The 22428-nt window shown below is 41.4% G+C and overlaps 1 protein-coding gene and 1 long non-coding RNA gene across 3 annotated transcripts in view; one reads left to right on the forward strand and one right to left on the reverse strand.

Annotated features, from left to right (window-relative positions):
* The window catches only part of LOC144036599 (uncharacterized), a 129186-nt gene extending 106878 nt beyond the window's left edge, over positions 1–22308 (forward strand). Inside the window, exon 4 of one of the 2 annotated variants that reach the window (XR_013288681.1) lies at positions 21818–22308. This is a non-coding gene — a long non-coding RNA (uncharacterized LOC144036599). Of the gene's footprint in view, positions 1–1193; positions 1341–21817 lie in introns of those variants that run through there. The other variant, XR_013288683.1, reaches the window with a different exon arrangement.
* fstl4 (follistatin-like 4) overlaps positions 1–22428 on the reverse strand; it is a 120618-nt gene that overhangs the window by 93024 nt on the left and 5166 nt on the right. The window contains exons 2-3 of the mRNA XM_077547344.1: positions 14524–14646; positions 12804–12851 (exon numbers count right to left, since the gene is read on the reverse strand). The gene's annotated coding sequence lies outside the window, so the exon portion shown is untranslated. The remainder of the gene's footprint in view (positions 1–12803; positions 12852–14523; positions 14647–22428) is intronic.

Raw genomic sequence — 22428 nt, forward strand, 5'->3', positions numbered from 1 at the left:
ATTTTGTCGCGATGGGCAGCCATGCAGTTGTTACTTATACCAGATCAAGAGCCTTTTTTTTTCTTTTTTTTTAACCTCAGCCAAAGTAAATTTGGGGGACAAACACGATTACAGTTTAAATGGAATTTTCACAAAATGAGGTAAAAAAATATTCAAATGAGTACTATTTTTATCAGTTGAAAAATACAGTAGAGTAGCTCCTGTTCATAGGGAAAGTTTCAAAAGTTCAGATGGTGATCGCCATGACAACGCCTTCAAATTAATACAAGAACTTTCTCCTGAGCATCCAAATTAAACGTGATACATTTCTGCAAAAAAAAAAAAAAAAAAAATCCAATTGTCGTCATCTCATCATGTTTAATGGCTGTGTGGCGTGCTTCATTGACATGTTAATGAAGTGCATTAAATAGGTTAATCTAATAAAGGGCTGGCGGTGGAATGGGCCATTTTTTCCACAGGCGAGGTGCGGGTGGCGCCACGCGTGAGCCGCTCCGCTGGAAAATGATGGATTTCATCCAATCCGAATGATCGGTCGCGCTCTGAAAATGAGCTGAAAAGACACCCCCACCCGTCCTAACCCCCGCTGCCACGGCCAAATGATCACACCTGCTGAAAGACTACCGGGAAGATGAAGAAATTGGACATGGTGTAATTTAGGGTCTTTTGAAGGCTTTCCCACACAACATTTGGTGGTGAAAATGTACGCAATGGAATCTTTTGAAAATTCAGAACCCCAAAGCCAGTTAAACCAAGCGACATGAAATTTGAATGTCGAACATGAGTAGAGCCACACAAAAGTCTTGAGAAGCAATGTCAGAAAAAAACACAGGAAGTCTGCCATTTTGATTGGAAGCATACTTTTTCTTTTTCTTTTATTCAAGTCCCCAAAGTCAGTTTCACTTAGCAGGATAATATTCAGTCTATAATTAGTAAACCCACAAAAAAAAAAAAAAAAGAGTCTCACACTATGCTAAAAAAGGACACAGAAAATCAGCCTTTTTGGTTTGAACTGAACATTTTAAAGGTCTGACTTACCATAAAACGTGTTTCTTTTCTTTTTTTATTCAGCCCCCAAAGCCAGTTATACTTAGCAACAAATTTGGTAGGCATGTCTAACGTGAGTCGACCTACAACAAAAAGTCTCATGAAGCTCGTCATTTTGAAATCTTTCTCTTTCTATTTGTCTCTCACAGCTGAACTGCTCCTATATCTTTTGTCTGCTGCAAAATTGGAGGCTCATTGGAAGTCCATTTGATTTGTCGTCATTGGGTGCGGGCGGAAACATGGCAACGTCATGACTCGACCGAAATCACATAGCTGTAAACAATCAACTCCACGAGAAGAGATGAGGCAGTAGGTGACTATTTTGAATTTAAAGCAGAATAAACACACGTTGGAATCAGTCTACAATTATAGAATCTGTCCGTCGGCGTCAATCAAAAGTCAGCTTGATTATCTTTGTAAAGACACTGCCCAAGTGTAGCAAATATTGTAATATTCTCACTTTACTGTTTTTCAATATGAAATCATCTTGCCGCCTTGACGGTGTTTGGGTTCAAAGTATCACAACAATTCCCCCCTAAGACGGAACATGTGTCACGGGGAGCCGATTGGCTGCAGATGAAATGTCACTCAAGTGTCAGCTGCGATGCAGCGGCGAGCAAATTGAGATCAAACAAATAACATATTGCCGCGGGGGCCGACACACACGGACAAATCTGAATCTTCCCGAGCAGGCCGCCATCCAATCATCACAATCCCGGCACTCTAATGTGACATTTCACAGCACATCAAAATGTTAGCATGTTAGATCATGCGATTTCCATCCGGAATGTCACGCGCGCTGCCTTCTCATATTTATTTCCTTTCAAATTGCTCTTGCTCGGCGACGTCACGCGCGGTCGCTAAATCGGTCAAAGCCATGACAGTGAGCGCTGATTGCTGGCCGCGATTGGATCGGACGCACTTTCACACTCGGAGATCACATCATCTGTCGCGACTGTTTTATCAACTCTTTCAGGGTTCCGATGACAAGCCAGGAATGTGATTTCCATGAAAACGGCACATTCAACAACACTATAGCTCTGTTATTTTTTTGCTATATATGTATATGGGGAAAATGAGGGAAAATGAAATCAAGAAAAACGACGATTTTAGACTGTTTTTCTTTAAGGAAAAGGCATTTTTTTCACATTTCTAAGGGAAAATACGGCAGTTTGAACAATATTTTATGACAAGATTTGCAATTTTCAGATAAAAAGAATGAGTTTTCTTTAGCGAAAAAGTCAAAAGAAAATAGAAAAAGAAAACATGTTTATTAGAATTTTAAAAAAAAAAGTCTTGTTAGCATAGAAGTTTATTTGCAATAGAAGAAAAAAAGTTTTGTGTGGTAATTTTTTTCCCAAAAAGTTTTTGTAGAGATTTTTTTTTTAATTATCAAAAGACAAAAATATAATTTTTGGACAAAAACTACTTTTTCACACGCATCTTTTTCAGAAAAAAAAACTTGAGGGAGAAAATGTTTTTTATAGTCACAAAAAAAAGTTTGGGGGAGAAAAGCATATTTGAAGATTTGTTTTTATTTGAGTAGGGAAAAGTCTAACATTTCAGGGCGGGGGGTATCATAAAAAAAAGTTGTTTCCCCCCCTCCCTTGGCAAAAAGTGAGTTATTAAAAAAAATAATAATAATAATAATTTTTATGTGAAATCTTAAGAAACTAAGATTAAAACACAATTTTAATCTCAACATTGTAGCTATTTTCTCAGAAAATGTTCTTTGTACTGTAGCGCCCATAACACATTTTCTTCCAGCTGCCCCACGAAGTTTGGTCCAAATGACTCCGAATGGAAAATACCATCCTTGTCACCATGTGAATATTTAATTAATTCACCACTAATGTGCCAATAAGCATTGACCCCAAGTGGCAAAATGTGGTCCAAAATGTTTATTTTTTTAAGTAACAACTTTATTTACATATTTGCCACATGCTATTTGAGGCCTTCATTGCCAACATAGTTGTGCTGTGTACCTGAAAAGAATTGAAAGTCAACAGATTATGTTTACTTCCAGCACGCAGCTTATCAAAGCATCATTAGGCATCCGCCGCAACGTTTATATTTGCGCCTAATGATGCGTGTGATATGGTTCCTTTCGCCTTGGAGTCGCCGTCCCCCATCATGGAGGGACGGCCAAGCTATTTGGACCGAGCGCCATGTCGAGCTTGGACGCCAGCACGTGAGCGTGTCATTTAGTTTTCTAAATGGTAGCAATGACCCTTACCAACTATAAACCGATGCACAAGGACGCAAATTGTTAATTTCTGGTCAGCTGCATCGGATTCCCATTTTGAAATAATTTAGATTTTTTAAGAAAACAGGAATATATTAAAAAACAAAAGAACTCAAAGTAGCTCATTGTGCTTGGTGATGAGCATGAGGAAGTTGTGATTGACGAAAGTCAAGTAAGGCGACCTTGACGTTGGTCACGCAAAGTTTGCTCTGGCTTCCGGCGACGGCCTGGCGGTCGCACGGCAAAGCGGATTCGCGCCACGGCGGCGACGGCCACATATGGCGGGGGATCAAACAATTAACCTGCCGGCGATCGGCCCCTCCGACGGAGCGCCGTAATTAGAGCTAAGTGGCCCCGAGACCGCCGCCCACTAATTGGGGGTGGGACTTTATGTGGGCCAGAGTCTGTGCGACCTCTCGCTTTTACGCCACTTGATGACTCTTTGCTTACTTGGTTTCTCATTTACTTTTTAATAATGTGAAAGTGGCGAGATTTCATGAAACAATTTGCCGGAACTTGCAACAATATCCACTGTATAAAACTATTAGCAGATACATATTTGAACACAGTAGTTGTGAAAGTCTTCTTTGTTTGTATCTGCAGGACTGTATTGTACTGTCATCGATGGCCACGTAAAATGTGGTATATTTCGAAATTTTGTACAATAAGTATTTTGTAGGAAATTTTAGCCAATATTGGTTTAGAATATATTGCATTTTGGATTAAATTGTGGCGAATATCCAACTTAAAAAATAGCACTTATTGTTGCAAAACATTTAATTTGCAATTTAATTGCAAAATATTGTGAATTTTGTTGCAAAAATTGTTATAAAAATAGTGAATATTGTACCAAAATATGGCAAACTGAAATTTTGATATATTTTTTTTTAAAGCAATGGTACACACGGAAATACTGCAAATTGTGCCAAACTAAAGTGCACTTGGTTGTGAAATACTGCAAATATTATAGTTTTTAATTTTGTTAAAAAAAAAATACTGTGGATTTGTTACAAAAAAAAAAGATTTTTTTGCAAAAAAAAGAGAGATGAATTTCATCTAAATATTTAAGAAGCACAAGAATGTTATTAACAAAATCCTAAAATTTTGTTGCAAAATAAAACTTGTGTGAAGTGTGTAAAGTAACAGCACTTACTATTCTTTGCATTAAAATGCAATCTTTTAGAAACAAAATGACCTATTCTGCTACAAAATCATTCATTTTTTGTGACAAATTGTGCATGGCGTGTTGCGTTGACGAGCCTTTTGTTCCCAATACTGGCGGTTCTCCACTTAAACAGCAGGTGCCTCGATTGCACTGCGGAGGGCAGTCAAACACGAAAACGCGCATTTACAGGTGAGCTAGCGACGCTAACAGCGCGAGTGGGACACACGCCATCACTTTTTTTTTTGCGGCTTTCTAGCTAAAGGCCCGAAATAGGCGGGCGTGACGATGTCGCTCGTCGGGGGAGCGAGAGCGTACTAGATGGAGCATCCCAAGGTCATCCCACGCTACGCTAACTCACACTAAACGGCCCAAACCTCTCATTCCGGAGCCGGGTGGCGGCCATCTTGGCTCGTAATTCCTCCTTTTTTTTTTTTTTTGCAGGAGAGCAGGAGGTATAAAAGATCCCTTCGATTAAGTCTCACAAGAGAATATGTAAAGGAATCTATGGGTCATTTCCAGCAAGGTGGACTTTCCAGATAAGGTTTTAAATTAAGGTTTCAAGTCAAATGAAGGTATTGCGTTTCATATTAGGGCTTTAAGTGAGGGTTTGGTTTCAAGAAAAAAAAGGGGTTCGGTCTAAGGTTAGGTTTATAAAAGTAGGGTTTCAAGCTAAAATTGGGGTTTCAAGCAAAGTAAGGGCTTCAAATTAGGGTTTCAACCTTACTATCGTGTTTCCAGCAAGTGTTAGTGTTTTGTCTCAATTCACAGTTAGGGGTTCAATGAATGTTACATTTCAAAGTAGAGAAAAGAGCTAGAAAGAAAATGTGCTTTTAAGTAGGGTTTCAAGTTAAGGTTAGGGTTTCAAAACACGTTAGAGTTTCAAAATACAGTCTCAAGATAAGATTACAGTTTCAGGAGAATGCTCGGATTTCAGAGTAGCGTTTTGAGCTAAGGATAGGCCTTTAGGCAAATGTCAGCGTATAGGGTTTCAAGTAAATGCTAGGGTTTTTCAAGGTAAGATTCTGGTCTCAAGCAAATGTTACGGTTTCAAACTATAGTCATGCTCACTGAAGTCATCTGTAGCCTGTGAGCAAAATAAGCTAAAGCTAACGCACGCTGTTTTCACAAAGGGCTATGCTAACACAACGCTAACCCGTTTGGTGAACGTCAGCCAATTGAGCATCGAGTCGGGACATGTAAACCCCCTGTGCCCCCCACCCGTCGGAATCCAATGGTCCAGTCCAAACAAGCCCCGTAAGCATTACAGTGATCTATTTTTATGGATCCATGAGACCCCCCCCCCCCCCCCCCCCCCTTCGGAGAACAACCCCCAACCCCCCCCCCATACCCCCACACCCTCTCCCAACACGGATGCACCAGCCGGAGGAGACTTTCCAGGTCAGTGAGCCCAAGGTGAAGCCAGAGCAACCAGGAAAACATCTGGAAATGTCAGCGCTTCCCTCAGGAGCCAAGGGTGGGCTAACGTCAGGTCGGGACCACCCGGAGGAGGGGTGGGGATGAGGGGGGGCACTCATTGTGAGCCTTATTGATTGCACCGACCGATTTGCGGCGACCGGCGGGCAAACAAGATGGATGGACTTGTCAGCGCTTGTCATCGCGCCAGCTCCCGTTGATGCCTCGCCGGCGGGCAACCTGCCCGCCAGATCGGGGTTAAGTGAGGAGGACTTAAGAAGCGACAAACAACTAGCGAAGGCGTCCTGTCAGAAGTGACCTAGCAAAGGCGACCTATCGCCATTCAAATACTAGATCAAATGGTTTGAGGATGTACAAAAGTTTGTTTTTAAGCCCGGGTTTGGTTTTCATAGGATTAGAGTCTCAAAGTAGCGTTTCAAAGGTTTCAAATTAGGATTTAGAGACTGTGTTAAGGAGTCAAATGAGGCTTTGAAGCCGTGGTTACGACTTCAAACCGGTTAGGGTTTCAAGTTAGCCTGTCAAACCTAGGTTAGGGTTTCAAGACAGTGTTAAGGTGTCAAATTAGGGTTTCAAGCCAGGGTTTGGGCTTCAAACAAGAGTTAGAGTTTCAAACTAGTAGGATTTCAAATGTGTGTTTTAAAACAGTGTTAAGGCTTCAAACAAGTGTTTTAAGGCACAATTATACTTTCAAACTTGAGTTCGAGTTTCAAGTTAGCAGCTTAAGCCTGGGTTAATATTACATATTCGGGTGTCAAGACAGAGTTAGAATTTCAAACTCGGGTTAGGGTTTCAAAAGTGTTTAAAGACAAATTTAGGGTTCCAAATAGAGGGTTCAAAACATGACTAGTGTCAAAAATCAGGGTTGTTTGGAATTCAAAGTAGGGTTTCAAGAAATTATCATGGCTTTTAAGTAAGATCAAATTACGGTTTCAAATCAGAACCAAGGGTTAGCGTTTTAAGACGATAGTTTTAATGAGTTTTATGAGGCAGGATGACATTCTCAAAATAGGGATTCAAGTGATGGTTTCCTTTTTTTTTTTTTGCCTGGTGAAATGTTTTTTTTCTTTTCTAAATCAGAACGTGATTTTAATTGATATTGTCTGTTTCCCTTTTAACACATTTGCACAAGCAACAAAAAAAGTATTTTTTTTTAAATTGTTAATCAATAGTCACCTTTTGCCAACCTCCTCCTCCAAAGTGGAACACATGCTAAGCCAGCACAATTTACACCGCAGATACAAAAAAAAAATTTTTCATGTTTTTTGACAAATTATTCATGTTGCCTTTTCAAGTCCCCGGAGAGCACGAGCACAGGAAAAGACAAAGTTCCATTTCTCCGCCCCCCCTCAGGGGAAAAGTCTGCATTATCACAGCGCTAAGACGCTAATAATTCCGCATTAAACAAATAGTGCGCGCGAGGCGTCATCTTCAGCGTTTTAAACTCGTGTTTAAAAAGCTTCGAAGCATCACTTTTTGCCGTTTACGTGCTCCTTAACCTTGGGCGTCCTAAAAGGTTAAAAGGTGATGAATAACGTCGATGAGCCCTAATGGCCAGTCAGGGTTTGTTCATAGATTAGCCGCTCATAAAAACACAATTGGGGTAGAGGGGGAAAAAATGAGGCTAAAAGGCCTTGAAGCTTAACTACATGCAAAGGTTCCACACCACAATACAACTTATTAATTTGACCTGTTAAAGCACAATGAAAAATGCACATCCCGATTAAAATTGTCCTTTTTACTTTGATCACGATTCTTCATCACAAAATGGAAAATTGTAATTATTACTGTGGAACCTCTATTTAACGGACTACTTCGCGGATTCACTATATCGAGGATTTGTATTTGGGTCCAAAAATCCTATATTACAGTGTTTATCTTGGGTTGCTATATCACAGAGTATTTAGCGAAGTTCCACAGTACCACCACGGAAAATCTCACTTTTATCTGCAGACTTCTCTTTAGCTCAATGGGGGGGAAAAAATGTGTACTTCGCCAACTCACCAATAGCAAATGACCATTTAAGATGCAACACAATAGGAAAATGTTGCTTTTACCTGCACATCACTGCTTAACACAATGGAAAATGTTCATTTTACCTATGGCACAATTTCTTTCATGCAATGAGTATGAAAAGAGTTTATAGAGAGCGATAGGAACAAACAAGATTTCAGCGTCAAGCCGAGGAGGAGGAAAGCCTGGAGAGTTTGCCCCAGCAGGGCGTCCGCGGCGGGGGAGTTCCAAGCATGTTGCACGGCGGGAGACCACAAACACCGCTGCTGGCTCAACCAAAGCTCCTTGTGTATGCGACCACAGGCCTCTTGTCGCAATGACGCTAATTGCTAACCCGACGCTAACAGCAACTGACGTTCGTTCCACCACATGCAGATGGAAAATGACAGCGACGCCGCAGGGGATTTAGTAAGAAATCATACTAAAAGTATGACAGAATGAAAAATGTCCATTTCAAATACGACACAATGGAAAGTTTACATTTGGCCTGTTCTTCATTGATTCACACATTGGAAAATATTGATTTTAGTTATTGCACAGAAGTGGCCAACCCAATGGAAAAGCTCCAATCTACCCATGATAAAGGCAAAATGTCAATTTTATCTACAGTATACTAGAAAATAACCATCTTTGAAAGAAAGAAAGAAAAACCTTTTCGCAAAAACTAGTTTTAGTTTTGTAAACTGTAAAAAAGCCTCTTCATTTATACTTTACTATACTTTTTTTTCAATTTTAGTTGTAGTTATTTCATTCCTTCGTTTTTAAAGTAACCCTGGTAGCATCCAGCACTAAGGTGTTGCAACAGGTTATGCTAGCATTAGCATGTGTGTTTACGTTTGACATCTCTATCCGTAGGAGGAGCTCATTTTTGCGATATCCAGTTTAGCATGATTTATTATTTCTACCATTTGAGCTCATGAATAGCATTTTCCCAAGTGGGTCAATGCTAGCAATTCCACAGAGGACAGCATTACCTCCGCTCCTTGTGTTCCCACCCCGAGCTGTTCCATCACTCAATTTTGTGTGTGTCCGTGTGTGTGTGCGTGCGTGTCAAGGTGAAGGTGAAGCCGCGGGCGACATCGGCTCTTCTCCGATTAGCGGCGCCTCGCTTCAAAGAGATGCTTCAGGTGTACGCCACCTGTAACGCATTGACACACTCTCTCCCCCGGTGCCACGGGGGGCTCCTTGGCAGTGGTTCATGTGAATAAATGGAAGGCTTCCACTAAGCGCGCGGGAAGGCTTTTATTTGGGAAAAACATATTTCCTGGATGGAACCTTAAGGAGTTTCTCTACCTGAAAAAGTCAAACTGTTGCATTTATTTAAATACGCCTCTAAAGTCAACAAAATGCTGATTATATGTGATTTTGAAAGGTTTACATAAGGAGCTTTGCAACCTGAAAGATTCGCTGGCCAGCAGGTTTGGACTTTTACTCATCCGAAGTTGTGAAAAACTAGTGGAATGACGTATAACTGTGACCAGTCCGAGGTGTAACCCACCTCGCGCCCAAAGTCTGTTTGGAAAAGCTCCAGCTTCTCTGTGACCATAAGCGAGCAAAGCATTCGAAAACTCCTGATAGCGCAAAGAAAAGGAATACAGAGAGAGGTGGGATGAAAGCCAAGATCCTAGCGGATGAACCTCGGGCCGGAGATGTTATTAGCCGGGAGAGAGAATCCGACGGATCAATGGGAGAGCGTAAAACGGGATGGGAAGGCGTTTGACCGACGACGCGTCTCCTAAAGGTTAATTAGAGAGTGGAGAACTAAATTTCCCAGTAGAAAGCCTTCACTTTTAATGACTTCACAAGTTGAGTTTAATACTGTAGGTGCTAACCAGTTCATCAGTATCCTCCATTTTAACGGATTCATTCTTCAAATGTAGAAATTTTTCAATGAAATGGAAACCAGAACATGGTTTACGTTAGGGGTTTGAAAATCATTTAATAAGGCAAATAATACACACAGAGCCTGCCCCAGAATATGAATGGTACAGTCCCGGTCAATAACCAAGAATAGCTAGCAAACAATAACACGGCCCCACATTTTTTTTTTACACTAGCTAGCTAACAAATGAACAAAGACAACAAACATGGAGCAATAGATGTTGATCCCCCTCCTCTTTTGTTGGAAAAATCCATTTTGTTTGTCATTGAAGTCAAAAGCCATCAATGTGTATAGTCTATTATTGCCGCTAGCCCACGAGCTAGCAAACAAAGAATTCTTGGAATTTTGTTCAACTTATGTTGAATGCTTGATGTTGTTGTTTAAATGATTTTCTTGGTTTGCCAATTGAATCACAACAGAACACTCCAACAATGCAAATGGTACAGTCCAGTCAGTCCAGTCCGACTGTTATATGCCATTGACTGTGAAATGGTACAGTTCTGTCATCTTTGTATCAGTAATTGCAAAAAGTAATAGTAAGAGATGGCGCCATGGGCGCCTGCAAACCTCGGGTCTATTCTAATCGCATTTTCTGAGGAAAGAGCAGTCAGCGCAATGGTAACAACGGCGTGTTTATCTGGGGCGGTTGTCGTGATTGAAAACTCGTTTGTATGAGTTGCGACGAAAACAGGAGGAGGCGCGTTTAAATCTGCAGACGCGATAAAATGCTTCATTGTAGCATGTTATCTACTCGCTTTTTGTGGGGTCATTTTTCCTTTCTTGCTTACAACTGTGCAGAAACTGCAATTTTCAGATTATCGTTTCATTTTTTTTTTTACTTTTTAAAAATGACATCGTCAAATTAACCAAAAACAGAGCGGCCAAATTTACCCAACAACTATTTAGTGTATGTAGCAATTTAGCTTAGCTTGAAAATATATTAGCAACAAATACACACAAATCAATGTTCCCCATTGAAATGAATTGAAATGCTTTTAACCCATTCCAGCTCCTCAAAGAAAAAAAAACATTAAAGAACAAGATGACTTGCAGTTCTAAACCAACCTGACAAGGAGCTTATTACAGTTTTAAGCAATGTAAGCGGTATCCATATTCAGAGCGCAAATGTGTTTCTGCCGAGATCTTTAAGTGGGTCACACCTTAACGTCAGTCCAAGTGGAAATGAAACGCACCATGAATTATTTAGCGAGTGTGGAGACGGGTCCAAATGAACTACTGTACGCCACATGTGTAAATCAAATGAAGAAGATGAGCCAATTACATATGCTTCATACTAACTTGTCGTACCTTATAACATGATCCTTCCTTGAAATCAAATAAACATGGATCATTTTGCATTTCTGCCATCTTAGTACATCTATTTGGGATATTTGACAAAAACACACAGAGAAAATGTACAGAAGACAGCTCTGCTAACTATTCACGCTAGCTCCTAGCCAGCTAGCTAGGCGTGAACAGGCTAGCGGCCGCTTTTGATTGACGCTCCATCGAGTGCCACGTCGTGTGCCACGTCGTGTGCCATAAAGCAAAGGTTCCTTTTTACGGTGACTGAAAGGTCTCCGTTGTTTCTCCCTGAGTCGGCACTTTGTCGGACCGCCGCCGAGCAGGTGACCTTTTTTTCCCCCCCCGCCCGCCCGCCATTGCCGCCGCGCGAGGCAGCATCCTCGTTCATTCATAATGCATATGAGCGTGCGCCGTATGCGGCATCTCGGGGAAGAAGACGCACGGGCTGACTGATAAGAAGTGATTTTCCGCAAGGGGAGATTAATGGCTGTCCAACCCTGTCGCGTCCCCCTGCGGTGGTCCTTTAAGAGGACGTGATAAGTCAACAATGAGTCTCGTGTGACATTTACTATATCAGCCGCTGAGTTTTCATTTGTCACATTCAACTTCTCCTTAAAACACCGCCTGATAAATTAGGGCACCGTCCATAGAAAGGTGGGGAATCATACCAAAAATAAAAACTATTTCATAACAAAAACAAAGAAAAACAAACATTTAACTTAGATAGATAGATAGATAGATAGCTGCAGATATGTGCTGCATCGTGTTCCACCTAAGTATGTGTGTGTGTGCACAAGTGCATGCTCTTCATTAATGTCGCCATTGCCGGAGTGGCCATGCTGGATGCTGGATGAGCTCCAGCGTTCAAGCTGGCTGCTCCAATCTCCTGAGCCTGATTGAATGGGCTAAGCCTTATCTGCTGGTCAATATCATACGCGGCGCTGCCTGAGCGTGTGTGTGTGTGTGTGTGTGCGGGTTGTGTGTGCGTGCGGGTTGTGTGAGTGTGCATGTAGATGCTTGTCAAAGTGGAGCGGTGCATTGATTGAGTCATAATAAAGGTGACAATGGAGGGATGGCTTGAATTTGGGCTGCGCGGCTCAATCCCAAAGGGGGGGGGGGGGGAGTGTGTACAAGGACAAACATGAGTACACACAATACACGATGGATGGATGGATGGCGCCCCCTACTACCGCCTTGGAGGAGGTAATAGTAAGACCTTTCAGTAACAATCATAACAATGTTGCGGCTAATATACTTTCATTGTCTGTTTTTTTAGTCCTATTTTTTAATAGTTTTACGTATTTAAGTGCTGTTTTCCAAGTTTGTCTACTTGATGGCAGCTTGTGATTAAGTGCACGCACATCAAAAAGAACCAACAACAACCAATGTGTTCATGTTTTTACATCACTTCCTTCTCCTTGAAGGCCAAATTGAATCCTACTTTGGCTGATTTTCTTCCTTTTTCTGTTTGGAGGAGGTGCTTAAAGGAACGTCGGTCTAAACCGTTTTTATTTTTTTTAAAGGAGGGCAGCGAGTCACGACGAAAGTGGCGGGATGGCCGAGGGTTAATAGAGAAGTAAATGAGAGCATGGCCTGAAGACGGGACAGGAAGTGGGAGCTGAGTGTGTGTTACAAACTCGTCATGAGGATACACACAAAATGACAACACTGACACACGTTATATTGCTTACACTATTATCCACAACGGAGGAACTCACCATCTTCAATCTCATAGGTTGGATCCCAGTTAAAATCATCGAGGTTGCCTGGAAGAAAAGATTCAAACTGGGATTACAAAAATCGTGGCGCAATAAGTGGTCTAAATCCAATCTGTGAAAATTGATCAAGATTTCATGAACGATAAATGACATGGATATCAAACGCGGAGTTTCATTTATGCACCAGTCGCGAGAGTACGAGAACGAATGTAGTGAGGACGCAATCGATCGTGGCCAAAAACAGTCAATTACTGTAACGACTGTGATTTTATTGGTTGGTTGTGACTACTGCGGGCAGTGCTTACACTGTGATGTGTTCTAAGTGAAGCTTGAGTAAACGGTCGTGCGTTTGTTTGACTCTCCGTGACGAGCAGCAGGGAGCCGTTGTGCGCATGAGCGTCCACGCAAAGCATTGTGGGTTATATCGATGATTACATTCAAGAGCAATTATTGTGTATCAACTTTATTGTAATATTTGTTTGTTGTAATTAAAAAAAATAGATATTTGAAATAAAATTAAAGAACACAGACCATACATTTAAACAAAATCAAAAGTTGAACATTGCAGACCACCTGCTGCTTCCTCATGTCACCACTTGTGTCACTGCAACACAAATCCTGTTATTTCTTATTGCTGGGAGGTGAAATATCATGTTAAATAATGCCTGAAGTGTAAACAAGATGCCAAATTACTTGTTCTTACAGCCGAATGTTTTTGGTGCTAATTTAACGGTGTCCAAAAAAAAGGGGGGGGGGCTAAGGGTGGCCGCGGTTGCACTGGGTGAGCTTTAACGAGAAAGTGATAAGGGAGCAAATTAAACACGGGAGGCCGACAAATACGCAGGGGAAAAAAAGAGAAGAAGGCGAGACAAAGATAAGAAGAGAGAGCGTTTATGAGATGAAATTAATTAAATGTTTGTGCAGAGGCCGCTCATAATTCACGCTGTCGCCTCAGGAGGGGGTTCGCCTTCGCGTAAACAAGACCATAATAAAAAATATAATAATAAGAAGAACAATAATACAAGAAGGGTATGGACCTGAAAGCAACAAACAAAATCTTTACTATTAAACTGTCCTTGGAGCTCTTTTGACATGTTGAATGTATTTCTGATTTATTTTGCATTTGTCTCTATTTGTGTTTATTTAATATATTCACTTACAATAAAATGCATTTTGATGACAAACTATAAACAGATTTATTGATTTATCTTTCGTTTATACTTTTATCTATTTTAGTCTGACTTAGGTAGGAAGTTTTCTTCATTTTAGTGCATTGATTTATAATGAATTTTGTTTTTGTTTTTTCAGTTGAACTTTATTTTATTATAATTACAAAAGTATTCAGACACCCCTCAACACTTGGTTTGTGACGGCGTCCTCGGATGAGATGAAAACCTCGACGTATTATAGCCGCTTTTATGAAAGTTGCGTGCGTGTGCGTGCGTGTGCGTATGTGTGTGCGCGTGTGTGCATGCGTGTCTCCAGGGTCTTGAATGTGTAGCTCACAGCAAATGGATTGAACCGCCACGCTGCTAAACATGATGAATTAAATACAATCTTTACATATGATTAGTAGCCTGTGCGCGCACGTGCATTGCGACATAAAGTGATCTAATTGGCTACCCGGCATCAGACGAGGTTCAAACTTGCGTGTGTGTGTGTGTGTGTGTGTGTGTGTGTGTGTGTGTGTGTTCATAAATAAAATAAAGCAAAGTCATACCTTTGGGGCCTTTTTACGATATTTGCCCTCCTTTGATGTTTTCAAATTTGTTTTTTCTGACGACTGCATTCCCGTCAGCGCCGCTGCAACGTTTTTGTGCACTTTGTGTCTCCTTGCTTTAACCTGAAGACAAAAAGACAAAAATGGGGGGGGGGGGGGGTGAATTTGATTTGCCGCAGCTTTATAAGTAAGTAAGTAAGGACTACAGTGCAGAGATTGTGGGTTCTGGAATCTTGGCACCAAGCTTTCTGTGTGGGGTTGGTGTGTTTTCTACTATTCTAAGAATTTTCTTCTTTCTCATTGTATTCATTTCTGCTCTGTATCGAGTACGAAAACAGCGCCATCCAGCGGTGCTTCTGAACCCAACAAGCCATTGTGCGATTGCGCAACACGCGACATTCATCTTAATCACTGGCCCGGGCGCAGATGCACAAATCCATATTTGGATCGGGAGCAGATGGTAGCTTTTGTTGAGGAGATGAATTATAGATTAATAAAAGCAAATATTTGAAGGCGGCTGGCGTGCAATTAGGCTGCTCCGCATTCTGGAGTCAGGACTGCAGAGACCCGAAAAAAAGCTGCAGGTGCTTCCAAAAACGCATCTGCTAAAGTTGGGGATAACCCACAGGAATATTTGATTAATTGATCTGCCGTCGCCTTCTGTGGGTTCTTTTTTTTTTTTAGATGTGCCCAACAAGCACACCAAACCTTTTGCAAACTTCAATTTGCAGTAGCAGGTCAGTAGAGTCCAAAAGAATCGAGGGTGTCCCACTAACTCCCAAAGCCAGTTTCACTTGGTGACATGAAATTTGGTAGGCATGTCCATTTTAAGTAAACCCACAAAAAAGTCTCAAGAAGCCATGCCCGAAAAAGACACAAGAAGTCAGCCGTTTGGTTTGAAGAAAGCATTTTAAAGTCTGACTTTCATAAAACATGAAATCTTTGTGAACGTTTGACCCTCTAAAGGCAGTTTTATGAAGCAACGATACCTGATACTTGGTAGACCCACAAAAAAGGCTCAAGAAGCCATACTTACATAAAAAGTCACAAAAATTTTGTCATTTTAGTTTGAAGCGACCATTTTATGGTCTGGCTTGCCATGGCGCATGAAATCTTTATCAAAATTCCGTCACCAAAGAGAGTGTTATTTAGCAACATGAAATTTCGTCATGAGTAGAACCACAAAAAAAAGTCAGAAGAAGCTACACCCTGAAAGGCAACAAGCCATTTTGGTTCATTATTGTTTTAAGGTCTGACTTGTTTTAAAATATGAAATATTTTTGCGCAAATGCAACCCTCAAAACCAGTTTTATTTAGCATGACATTTGGTAGGCCTGGATATCATATCACCCACAAAAACATCACAAAAAGCCACAACCTTAAAAGAAACAGGAAGTCATCCATTTTGCTTTGAAGTGTACGTTTTAGAGTCTGATTTGCTCTAAACATTAAGTCTTCTAGAAAAGCCCGTTTCCCTTATCAAAGAGCTTTGGTATGCAAGTCTACCATGAGTAGAGCCACAAAAAAAGTCTCAAGAAGCCGATCCCGAAAACAGACAGGTGGTCTGCCATTTGGGATCGACTTCACACCCTAGCTGACAACCGCCTGTCTTTTTCAGTGTGTCCATGCTGCTCGTCTGATGACATTCAAAAAGAAAGCGGCACTTGAAAGTTGATCGATTTTGTGCTGGGGGCAGCAATAAAAAAAAAAAAAAAATCCTCTTAAACAGCTCAATTGGACGCACTCCAGCCTGTGCGTGTTTTGTGTGCGCGCGTGTGTTTGTTGAACTGTCGTCGCTCTCGGGCGACAGCATCCTTTCATCCGCATTGATTAAGTGGTCAGACTGTTTTGCCAGAGATAATGTTTTAATTAATGGACTTCAATATCCAATTAAGATGAGATGTAGATTCTTTATAGAGGTCCTTTGAATAAAAGACAGGCGGGCCGAGGGGGCGCTACAGGCTGTTGTTGGATCAATAGTCGGGGGGAATCGGGGGGGAGTTGAGCAGTTCATTGACAAGTTGTACACCAGGATGAGCGGAGACTTTAAATCTATATAACAAACCTCTACTCAAGTGGGGGAATAATAAAATATGGTAGGCAGGTCTATCATGAGCAGACCTACAAAAAAAGTCTAAAGAACCTATACCGGAAAAGAAACAGGAAATCTGCATTTTGGTTTGAAACGACAATTTTAGGGGTCATTTGGCCATTTTTACGCGTATTTCAAAGGCAAACTTTGAAATTCTGTGCATTTGCTAACACATTTTGAACCTCGTATACTAGACTAGCTAACTTCAAAAAATGTTTGAGTTTTGGTCATCACGTGTAAACACAGCACGGCAGTAAAGTTTGAAAACATTTTGAAAATAGAATAAATAGAAAACTAATATAAATATAGGGTGTGTAAATGTTCTTTTTGGAGAAGTTCCTCTCTCGAAAGAAATAACCCCAAATAAAGAGAGGGAAAATAACAGAAGGAGTCCTACGGTGATGACTCAAAGTCACCTTGCGAAAGGTCTGACCTGCTCATTAGATGAAAGGAAGGGGAACCCGGGAAACTTTCACCCCTCGTCTCCCACTTACATTTGTCCTGTTGGCCCAGAAACGAACGTCTGCCAAGGTTTGTCGGCTCATTCCGTTGAAGCGCTCTTACTTTTGACGGGGGGGAGGCAACAAGCAATTAGCAAGTCAGCGTTTGCATTTGAAACAACCTTTGATGCCTGCTGCTTTTTTGCTTTGTATCGCACGCAAGACGTTTCGTGACCTTGTGGAGTTTATCCAGGGCTGTTTTAGGGCGAATAATCACTTCATCATTCACATCCACACACAAAGACGAAACCATTGCCAACCTTTAGAATTATAGTACTGTATATTGTCTCACAATCAGATAATATCTCTTAAATGAGTTTGTCCTTAAAGAAACGCTGGGTAAATGGCACCTAAAATAGATGCTTCAAAACAAAATGCCGCACTTCCAGTTTCTTTTCAGGCACGGCTTCTTGACTTTTTTATGGCTCTCCTCATGATATACATGTCTACTAAATGTCATGTTGCTAAGAGAATCTTGCTATAGGGGCTGAATTTTTCAATATATTTTTCCTTTATGGAGAACAAGATCCTGGCTACTTCAAACCAAAATGGCTGACTTCCTGTGTTGTTTTTGGCACGGCTTATGGAGACTTTTATGTGGGATAGACGCGGCTACCAAATCTCATGTGAAGCCGGCTTCTTGGCTGAATTTTCAAAACATTTATTCTAAAGTGGCCACTTCAAACCCACCATGGCTTACTTTCTGTGTTTTTTTTGTCTGCCGCATGTCTTCTTGAGGATTCAAAAATGAACCACCCCAAAACTCACTCCTTTCCACTCATATTAAATGGGCCTCATAGCAGTTCATATTGGCACAAAATCTTAATAGAAAGGGAAAAAAATGTCAGGAAAAGCCTACTGGAGAACCTGAATTGCAGTTGGGGTTACTTAAATGGTGGCAGTAGCCGTCATTTGTGATCCCTGCTTCCTAAGTAGTAACTAAACATACCCCTCCTCGTTCTCGTCCTCATCTTGCGTGGCACAAAAGGACGTTGTTTGTTTTAGACGGGCTGCCTTTGTTGGGACGCCGCCTCTCCATCAGGGCGGCACAAAAGGATTGCTCGGCCGAGTGAATTTCAGATCCGCGCCAGAAGAATGAAGCGGGGTGGAAAAGTTAAGATGAGATACAAGGATGTTTTTCTTGAAGGTCAAATTGGGGCCTCCGAGCGTTTTTGTTATCTTCAGGTGGCGGTCCGGCACAAAAGGAGCCCGGCCGGGAGAGCGAGGCGGTGCGCTCCCGACGCCGCGGGCCATTTAGCGGGAGGATCAATTGAGCGCACGTGGGAATAGGACAGCGGCGCATCGCTACCTTTTTTTATCCTGCTTTTTCTGCCATATTTGCATGAGCGGAATGTTACTCCTTTGCTTTTTTGTTGGAACTTCTTCTTGCATCTTTTTCAAGGCGACGATCTGACGGGTCATCAGAAGTCTTCACATCAACTCACCTCAAGCTGAGTCGGAGAATGTGAAAAGAGTGGGGGAAAAAAACCTTTATGATGTAAAAGTGGTTCGAAAAGTTCACTTGGCGTCACACTGCCAATGTCAGCTCATGAGGAAAAAAAGCACTGAAAGAAATGAAGAATTCTTCAAATGACGACGTCTTCAAAAGTTGCACGCCTGCATCCAAATTTGCCCTGGAATTTGGCCCAAATGGCTCCTTTAAACCAAAATGGCCGACTTCCTGTTTCATTTCAAGCATGTGTCCTTAAGTAATAAGCAAACACACGTTTCTGGTACTGATGGTGAAGTACGCCGCGAGCTGATAAAAAGCTGTCCGCATCAAAGTGTGATGGCATATTAGCGTCTTTTAATAGCCACGCCATCCGGGCTCTATTGATCATCATGACGTTGCTATTAAAAGACCGAACGCCCCGTCGTCTGCCGTCCAACTTGAAGGACGCAACGCACACACGCTTCTAATCAGTGCACCGATCTCCAATCATGGCGACTAAAAAAAGAGCATCAAATAGGCGGGCGTCCTCCGGGAAACGCAAACGAGACGACGACACGCTCTTTAAGAGCCGCTTTCATCCGCCGTCCGCAGCCGTTTCGTCCGACACTTGTGTTGTAAAAGCAAATGAACGGCCATTTTGTCCTGGCACTCCTTTTCCTGCCTTACTCTGGTGGTGTTAGGTGACTTGTCCGCCGGCAGTTGCTTATGGACCGGTCAATCACTTGAACTTAAAAAAAAAAAAATCAACATATCTCGAAAGTTTACGTTATATATGTGGAAATTCATTCTATCCTACACTGTGGCATATTGCTCCACCTCTCTCGACTCTCGCATAAGTGCATTTAAGTGGTCCTGCTATATATATATATATATATATATATATATATATATATATATATATATATATTATTTATTCATTTATTTTAGTTTTTGCTGCATCTCAGCCAGTCGTCTTTGCGACACTCCATCGTCCCGTATAACTTTTATTTGCTTTGTCACCTAAGCAAATTCTCCAGTGAAAGTGACACTTTGCCGTAACGAGCATCTGTTCCTTCCATCTGCGGGGCCCGCCAACCAGGCATATGAATATTCACGTGTTTTACGGGCGGGCGGCGCTCGGCAAGAAAGACGAGAGCAAGTCCGAGCCGACAGACGCCCGGTGAAGGCTCCGCTAATTCGGAACCGCCTCTCCCCATTGTCGCCTGTTCACTCCCTCTTCTGACTTTATTACTCGCCTCCCAGTTCATTTTCCGAGCCCGAGTGAGGCAAGGCAAAGTGAGGGCGTCTGCACGAATAATTCCGCCATGTTGCGAGACGATAACTGCAAATTAGACGTGAGCTGGTGGAGTGACAGTGACAGTAGAGAGTGCTTTATCCACATTTAAGGCAAGCGATGTTTTGTGGGGCAAGTTGAGACCAATCACCACCTCCCTCAACAGACGCTCCTGTCAACCTCCGACAAAAATATGATAATTGTCAATTAAAAGACCTCATTACATGACGCAGTAGAAATAGTTTGGGGATAGTTATGCACAGAACTTTAGGTATAAGTGGTTGTTGTAGTAGCAGTAGTATTATAGAAGAAGTAGCAGTTTTTTTAGAATCGATTAATCTATCAATTATTCAATCGATTAATCGGCTAATCGGATTCGTTTGGATTTTGCATTAAAGTGTATTACAAAAGCATTTTTTCCCTGATTACTGTTTAATCAACCAGTGATTGGTGTTTATTTCGTACTTCATATTCATATAGTGACTAAAAAAAAAAGGGGGGACTGATGTTGTACTATGTTACCAGTTCGGTTATTGTTTTCCAAATTGAAAACAGATGTTTGCTAATGTCTTATTTAAATTAAACACAGAAGATAAGCAGTCTTCTTTCATAAAGGGCTACAGAAATCAGTGAACAATTACTGTTGATATGTTGAAATCAGAGGATTTGGACCATTTAAAATTTAAAAATGGCTCCAAACGATTACTTGATTATTAAAATAGTTGTTCATTAATTTGATAATCAATTACTTGTCATTAATCGATTAATTTTGACAGCTCTAGTTAAAAGCCTTCACAGTGTGAAATAATCACATGAGCAAAGAAGTGTTTCCTTTTTTTTTTTTTAACATTTTAATTTTCTCATGATGATGATGACGCCATTAGTATTTGTGGCGCGACTTGGCGGGCCGCATTATGGGAGGTGGCGACCTCTCGCAGGCGAAGGGAGATTAACTCTGGGCGCAATTCCAGCGCCAATGTTTTGTCCCGCCGACCTCCGACCCCACTTGCGCCGACGTGAAATATGGATGTGGCTTCAATATTTAACATCAACATCAATGCGGCCCTATGATTGAATGCACGGATTGGGGAGGGGAAGAAATATGAGCTTGATGTCCACGGGAATGTGCACGCAATACTCACTCTGCTGCTGCTGATTTTTTTTTTTCTTAAACAGAATTTATTCTAGCCAAATCGTACCAATCGGGTGTCTGCGGCTTTGCTAGAGGAAAAAATATGATTATGATTAATAAATATATATATATATATATATATATATATATATATATATATTGTTTTATTGAAACACTAACTTAACTAGAAGATTGTTTATGTTGATTATTCTGCATCGAGGACACTGTTTTTAAAATGTTGGTCAATGGGTACCTTCGGGAAAAATATTAGAAAGAAACAGATGTCAGTTTACAATATTACGACTATAGCAAGACTATTGTCTTACTAATAATTATACAACAGTCTATGACTACTACTGTTGCTCATCGTAGTAGTATAATTCGTAGTAGTTCTAGTATTAGTAATGGTCGCAGTAATAGCTGCAGTAAAAACAGTTAAAGGAAATAGAAGTAGTAGTTGAAGTAAAAGTAGTCAAAATAGTAATTGTAGTGGAAACAGTAATATTAATAGAACTATAAAGCCCGATCCCACTGAGACGAACGTTTTTGAAGCTAGCGAATGTTAATTCATTGTATTAATGATGTATTGATAGTAAAACTAATGTGGTGATGGTAGTAGTAGAGTTAGTGGATGAGTACCTAATGAACTGTCCAGTAAGCCGTCTTCATATTTACTGTATTTTGGCTGCACAATTTGTAGTAGAAGAAGAAGAATGTGATACAAAATACAGTGACTCGTCTCGAATGACTTTTCCCTCCCTCCAATTCAAACTGCTTTAATTCCTAGTATGTTTTTTTAATCTCTGCATCCATCATCAGTCATGGTGGTGCATGTGTCTTCCAGGGAATATTCTCCAAGCCAGCACCAGGGGGAAAAAAATGTTTCTGTGGTAGCAGACGCCGTCTTATCAGCCAACGCGCCAGCGGAACGGATCCAATTAATGAAGCTGTGCGTCACTGGAAGCCTGTTTGTCAACCCCAAGCAGCAGTCCAACAAACATCAGCACATGAACATTTAGTGGAATTTATACCCGGAACAACAATAATATAGAGAGGAGTCAAAGTCATTGCATGTTTGTTTTTTTTATATGTAAAAAGAGCAGCACACTCCCCCCGTCATGGATGCCGTTTTAGCCCACCTGCACTCCCAAAGTGTTAATCCCGTTAGCCGCGTTAGCTCGCCACGGCATGCTATCTGTCCTCAACTGCGAAGGAAGCGTGTCAGCGTCAAGCAGGCAGGTAGGCAGCGCGCACAAGACGGAAAAGACGGAATTACCCAGACAAGCGCAGAGCTTGGCGAATGTCGCGATTTGCTTGCCATAGATCAACGTAATCTCGTAAATGTCACAAGCGCAAAAACGGCTGGCGGGGGGGGGGGGGGGGGGGGGAGCTTCCGAATAAAAAAAAAGCTTCCTGCCACACAGGATTTGGCCTTTTTTTTTTTTTAAGTCGACT

The sequence above is a fragment of the Vanacampus margaritifer genome, chromosome 16, assembly GCF_051991255.1.
Source record: "Vanacampus margaritifer isolate UIUO_Vmar chromosome 16, RoL_Vmar_1.0, whole genome shotgun sequence".
NCBI lineage: Eukaryota > Metazoa > Chordata > Actinopteri > Syngnathiformes > Syngnathidae > Vanacampus > Vanacampus margaritifer.